This window comes from Triticum aestivum, chromosome 6D (assembly GCF_018294505.1).
Source record: "Triticum aestivum cultivar Chinese Spring chromosome 6D, IWGSC CS RefSeq v2.1, whole genome shotgun sequence".
Lineage (NCBI taxonomy): Eukaryota > Viridiplantae > Streptophyta > Magnoliopsida > Poales > Poaceae > Triticum > Triticum aestivum.
Genome location: NC_057811.1, coordinates 178,345,720 through 178,352,952, shown reverse-complemented (window position 1 = coordinate 178,352,952; position 7,233 = coordinate 178,345,720). Strand labels below are relative to the sequence as shown.

The following is a 7,233-nucleotide window of genomic DNA, read 5'->3' as shown; positions in this document are numbered from 1 at the left end:
TGAGGAAACAAACATGCACTCATTCTGGGACTATCCATTTGCCTTGCTTTGTTGGGATAGGATCATCCCGAATAGGAAAAGAGGTATATCAGTTATTGATGATATCCAATTGGCTCTTCAGCATCTGCCCCAAAGCATTTCCCTAGAGGTTATCATCATGGGCTGTTGGGGTATTTGGTCGGTCATAAATGATAAAATTTTCAGACATGCTGCTTCACATGTGCAAGGATGGAGTTACTATCTTCAGGAAGGGCTCAAAGGAGTGCAAATTAGAGCTACGCAAGCAAAAGCGCAAAGGATTAGGGACTGGATAGATCTTCATTGTTAATTTCCATGTTTCATAAAACTGGTATTGGTTGATGTTAGGTTTCTCACTTGTATTTTGTATATAATTTATTAATGAAAATACCGTAGAACAATTGTTCTACGGTCAGTGCTTAAAAAAAGACACTTGATCAAAATTTCATCCCAACACTTACGCCCGCTCATGAATAAATCAGATACCCACTTTAAGCTGGTATTATGCCTTCTAGCTGAAATTTGTAGGCCATGCCTCCTAAGTATCCAATTATCCGTCCAAATATTAATACTAGATCCATCACATACGCGCCAAATGATCCCCTTCTTAAGAAGTTCCAGGCCATGTGTAATACCTTGCCAAGTCACATAAGTAGCATGCGGAAACACCGTATCCAGAATATGTCCATGAGGGTAATACTTTTCCTTCATCAACTTTGCACACAACGAGTCCGGATAAACCAACAACCGCCATGCCTGTTTGGCCAAAAGAGTTTGATTAAAAAGTCTGAGATCAGGAAAGCCCATGTCACCCTTCCCTTTTGGTCTTGTTAGTTTGTCCCACGCCAACCAATGTGTTTTCCTTCTTTCTTCTTCATCTCCCCACCAAAAATTCCTTATAATCTAGGATAACTCCTCACAAAGGGAAGCCGGAAATTGAAAACACCCATAGCATACACAGTTAGAGCCTGAATTACTGTTTTGATTAAATCTTCCTTGACTCCACAAGAAGCATATTTTTCAATCCAATCAGAAAGCCTTTACAAAAGCTTGTCTTTAGTATACCGAAACATACCAGCCTTCATTCTACCCTCTGGGATTGGTAATCCAAGATATTTATCCTCGAACCCCTCCACAGTAATTTTTTAGATAACCATAATAGTCACTTGTTTCTCCAAGCTGCACATTTCCCAAACATTATGGAACACTTATCAGGGCTTGTCCATTTCCCTTCTCATACACCGTTAGAATATTTCTAATTGCTAAAGCTTGATCAAAAGAACCCTTGAAAAATAGCAGACTATCATCTACAAATAACAAATGAGAAATACCCGGAGCTTGCATTGTCTATTCAGTCTGAATTCCTGGAGGACTCCCCTGGCACATGCGTCATTAAGCAACGAAGAAAGCGCCCCGACAACAAATAAGAACAAATAGGGAGATAAAGGATCTCCCTGTCCGAGCCCCTGAGTTGGTGAGAATGACTTCAACAATTGACCATTAAAGTGCACCGCAAATTTCATCAAAGTAACACATGTCATAACCCATTTAATCCATTGTGGCGCAAAACCCAATGCACCCATCATACCTTGCAAAAATTGCCAATCCACACGGTCATAGGCTTTGGCAGGTCCAACTTATAAGCATAGTATTCCCCTCTTAAATCCTTAAGCGTACTTAACGAATGTATGTTTGAATGCATACATTCAAAAGCTATGAGAGCATCCCAGAATAAACGCACTTTGGGTAGGGAAAATCATACCATCAAAGAGCGGTCGCATCTTGTTAACAAGACACTTGGAAATAATGTTATAGATAACATTGCACAAACTGATCGGCCTAAAATCTTTGATTGTTTGAGGATTTAATCTCCAGGATGAGAACAATAGTTGTATTATTGAAACCGTCAAGCATAATTCCAGAAATAAAAAATTGCTGCATAGCCTTGACGATATCATCTTCGATTCGACCCAAATTCTGCTAGAAAAACCTCGCAGGAAAGTCATCTGGCCCTGGTGCTTTTAACAGTCCCATTTGAAAAAAGGCATCACTTATTTCTTTTTCCATAAAAGGCTTGCAGAGATCATCATTCATATCATCTGTCACATGGGGCTTGACTATCGAAATAATGTGGGATGGATCAACCGAAGCATCACAAGAATAAAGTTGTTTAAAAAACAAGTTTGCGATACCTTTCATTTCCTTCAGATTTTATGTGAGACAACCATCATCCTTCCTAAGAGCCGAAATAGAATTTTTTCGCTCTCCAAGAAGCCTTTCGCTGAAAATATTTTGTATTACGATCTTCCCCTTTCATCTTGTCTAGACGAGATCTCTGCTTTCATAATATTTCTTCCTTGATAAGAAGTTGAGTGAACTCCTTGTTACAGTACAGTACTTCACCAATCATTGTCCTTTTTAGCTGACTTGGGTAGTGAAGTGCTAGCCTCATGCCTAGCCCTTACTGACTTTTCGACAGCATAGCATTGTACATCACATGGCATACGTGGTAAGCTGTATATCATAGCGAAGAAAAGCAGTGCATTGTACTGATATGACGGCGGGGTACCAACAGACAACTGGCAACCAACCACCGGCAAACGTTATCTTCAAAGTGAGCCGCAACCAAACTTAAGCATCATATACGGGAATAATATACACTTTTACTAAAAATCATAGGGAGGGTAGTACGTCTACCGTACGTACACATGGCGACGTCATAGCGATAGTAGCCAAACTAAACTATTTATTACTACTACTAGTATCAAATAAATCTCTCATGCTTAGGTAGAAGTTGACTGCCCATCATGCATCAGCGGTGGCGGCGTCTTCATCCCAGATCCTTTGCTGACGAAGCATAACACAGGCGACCAGGGCAGTGAAAGCCCACGCCAGCAAGGTAAGTACGCCGGAGGCCTTGTACCGCTCGCACGTCTCGGGCTTCAGCCACGCGCAATGCCTCATGTTGTTCTCGATGAAGTCCTCCACGGCGAGGGAGCTCGACCCAATAGTGAAAAGGAGGAGCATCATCACTTGCAATCCATGCATGCACGCACACGTAGGACGACATATATGTTTGTGCGAGCCAGCGAGCATGAAAGAGAATACTACTGTACGGTACCTAGTCAGCGGCGACGAGCCCCATCATCTGCCAGCGGAAGGCCGACAACAGTTTCTGGAAGAAGACCTGCGCCGCTTCGTAGATCAGTCGTGCCGTGTTCAAGGCCAGCTCCGCCGCCAGGAGAGCCTTGAGGAATCTACATGCCAAAGTGAAGTGGTGTTGGTTGAACAGATGGCTAGAAGAGGCCAGAGAGGTGGTATAGTAGCATACAGGAACGTCTAGAACCAGAGGTCGCCTGCGAGCACAACGCAAGTCAAGGTCGTGGCCTGCAGAACGACCGCCATCATCTGGCAGACGAAAACTATGGTGGCCAGTGGTCGTGGCGCCAGTGCCATCGATGCGTCGTTGGGGCAGAGGGCGCGACGATCCACTGGCTGGGCGTGAGAGAGTAAGATGGAGCTGTGAAGGTGTGAAGTGTGGATTGTGCACGGCTTAATATATTGACAGCGCTCAGGTTGGCCGGGGAGTCAGCACTCAGGAGTGCCTTTTGTTAGATAAAAACGAGATAAACGAGACACAATAGCACACGTATTTTTATGTGGAAACCTTTGTGGGAGAAAACCACGGACGCACGAAGGCTCAATCACTATGAGAAGGAGTATTACAAGTATGAGACGATAGACTTGGAGGACAAGAAACGAGTTGTACTTGTACGCGTCGACGTCAACGCAAAGGCCCACACCTATTGTACTACGTCTAGTCCAACATGGTATAATTTGGATCACAATTTAACAATCTCCACCTTGATCCAAATTCCCTCAAGTAGTCGAAGAAAGTAGATAACTCCATCCAAATCAGCATAAACACCTTGTGCGTCAAAGTCCATAGGACTAGTGAGAAATACCAACTAAGCCTGAGCAAAGCTCAAACTTATTGGTTGGAACTGGCTTTGTCATCATATCAGCAGGATTATCATGAGTACTTATCTTGCATACCTTCAAATCGGCTTCAGCAACAACATCTTGAATATAATGAAATCTGACATCAATGTGCTTTGTTCTCTCGAGATACATTGGATTCTTTGTAAGATATATGGCACTTTGACTGTCACTAAATACGGTAGGGCAAGATGAATCTCCACGAAGCTCAGAATACAAACCTTTCAACCAGATAGCTTCATTGCATGCCTCAGAAATAGTCACGTACTCGGCATCAATAGTGGAACATGCCATAATAGACTGCAAAGTTGCTCTTCAACTCACAGCACAACCACCAATGGTGAAAACATAACCTGTGAGTGATCTTCTCTTATCCAAATCACCAGCAAAATCAGAATCAACAAAACGAACAAGTCCATCTCCAGTTTTCCCAAACTATAAATAAGCATTAGAAGTACCTCACAGGTACCTGAAAATTCACTGAACTGCTTTTCAATGCTCTTTTCCAGGATTAGCCATGTATCTACTGACAACACTCAATGCATAAGATAAATCCGGACGAGAACAAACCATGACATACATAAGTGAACCAACTGCACTCGAATAGGGAACTCTAGACATGTACTCAATATCTGCATCTGACTTAGGACATAATGCTGATGATAATTTGAAGTGTGCAGCTAACGGAGTACTTACTGGCTTGGCATTATGCATATTAAAATGACGAAGAACTTTATCAATATATCCCTTCTGACTTAGATATACTTTTCCAGACGGTCTATCTCTGGATATTTCCATGTCAAGAATTTTCTTTGCTGCACCCAAATCCTTCATCTCAAATTCATTACTCAATTGCTTCTTTAGTTCAACAACATCTGATATACTCTTTGCAGCAATTAGCATATCATCAACATAAAGGAGCAAAAAAATAGTTGAACCATTGATAGTTTTCAAATAAACACAACTATCAGAATGAGACCTTTTGAAACCTTGAGAGAGCATAAAAGTGTCAAATCTCTTGTAACATTGTCTAGGGGATTGCTTCAATCCATACATAGATTTCTTTAACTTATAGCCAAGCTTTTCTTTTCCAGGAATAACAAAACCTTCAGGTTGTTCCATATAAATATCCTCTTCTAATTCTCCATGTAAACATGCAGTTTTAACATCCAATTGTTCAAGCTCAAGATCAGGATGGCAACAATACTGAATAAAGTGCGAATAGAGCTATGCTTCGCAACAGGAGAAAAGACTTTGTTATAGTCACTACCTGGAATCTGACTGTAACCTTTAGCAACTAACCTTGCTTTATATCTTGTCTCATCATTAGGAGAAACACCTTCTTTTCTCTTGAAAACCCACTTGCAACGAATAGGTTTCTGAAGGAAATATGCCCTAGAGGCAATAATAAAGTTATTATTTATTTCCTTATATCATGATAAATGTTTATTATTCATGCTAGAATTGTATTAACCAGAAACTTGATACATGTGTGAATACATAGACAAACAGAGTGTCACTAGTATGCCTCTACTTGACTAGCTCGTTAATCAAAGATGGTTATGTTTCCTAGCCGTAGACATGAGTTGTCATTTGATTAACGGGATCACCTCATTAGGAGAATGGCGTGATTGACATGACCCATTACGTTAGCTTAGCACCCGATCGTTTAGTATGTTGCTATTGCTTTCTTCATGACTTATACATGTTCCTATGACTATGAGATTATGCAACTCCCGTTTACCGGAGGAACACTTTGTGTGCTACCAAACGTCACAACGTAACTGGGTGATTATAAAGGTGCTCTACAGGTGTCTCCAAAGGTACTTGTTGGGTTGGCGTATATCGAGATTAGGATTTGTCACTCCGATTGTCGGAGAGGTATCTCTGGGCCCACTCGGTAATGCACATCACTATAAGCCTTGCAAGCATTGTGACTAATGAGTTAGTTGCGGAATGATGTATTACGGAACGAGTAAAGAGACTTGCCGGTAACGAGATTGAACTAGGTATCGAGATACTGACGATCGAATCTCAGGCAAGTAACATACCGATGACAAAGGGAGCAACGTATGTTGTTATGCGGTCTGACCGATAAAGATCTTCGTAGAATATGTGGGAGCCAATATGGGCATCCAGGTCCCGCTATTGGTTATTGACCGGAGAGGTGTCTCGGTCATGTCTACATAGTTCTCGAACCCAAAGGGTCCGCATGCTTAAAGTTACGATGACAGTTTTATTATGAGTTTATATGTTTTGATGTACCGAAGGTTGTTCGGAGTCCCGGATGTGATCACGGACATGACGAGGAGTCTCGAAATGGTCGAGACGTAAAGATTGATATATTGGACGACTATATTCGGACACCGGAAGCGTTCGGGAGAAGTTTCGGATTAAACCGGAGTGCCGGAGGGTTACCGGAACCCCCCGGGGAAGTATTGGGCCTTAGTGGGCCTTGAGGGGAGAGAGAGGGAAGCAGCCAGGAGGTGGTGCGCCCCCTCCCAGGAGGAGTCCTAGTTGGACTAGGAGAGGGGGGCGCAGCCCCCTTTCCCTCTCCCTCTCCCTCTCTTTCCTTCCCCCCTTCTTTTCCTAGTAGGACTAGGAAAGGGGAGTCCTACTCCTACTAGGAGGAGGACTCCCCCCCTCTCCTTGGCGCGCCCATAGGCAGCCGGCCTCCCCCTTGCTCCTTTATATACGGGGGCAGGGGGGCACCTCTAGACACACTTGATATACGATATTTTAGCCGTGTGCGGTGCCCCCCTCCACCAGATTACACCTCGATAATACCGTCGCGGAGCTTAGGCGAAGCCCTGCGTCGGTGGAACATCATCATCGTCACCACGCCGTCGTGCTGACGAAACTCTCCCTCAACAGTCGGCTGGATCGGAGTTCGAGGGACGTCATCGAGCTGAACGTGTGTAGAACTTGGAGGTGCCGTACGTTCGGTACTTGATTGGTCGGATCGTGAAGACGTACGACTACATCAACCACGTTGTGATATAGCTTCCGCTGTCGGTCTACGAGGGTACGTGGACAACACTCTCTCCCCCCCTCGTTGCTATGCATCACCATGATCTTGCGTGTGCGTAGGAATTTTTTTGAAATTACTACGTAACCCAACAGTGGCATCCGAGCTTGGTTTTATGCGTTGATGCTATGCACGAGTAGAACACAAGTGAGTTGTGGGCGATATAAGTCATACTGCTTACCAGCATG

General features: G+C 43.4%; 1 long non-coding RNA gene across 1 annotated transcript; it reads right to left on the bottom strand.

Moving 5' to 3' along the window:
- Positions 1 to 2,626: 2,626 nt before the first annotated feature.
- Positions 2,627 to 3,517, bottom strand: LOC123141410 (uncharacterized). Its single transcript, XR_006470251.1, has 2 exons — positions 3,350 to 3,517; positions 2,627 to 3,275 (listed from the first exon to the last, which is right to left on the bottom strand). It is a non-coding gene; the product is annotated as an uncharacterized lncRNA (long non-coding RNA).
- Positions 3,518 to 7,233: the final 3,716 nt, after the last annotated feature.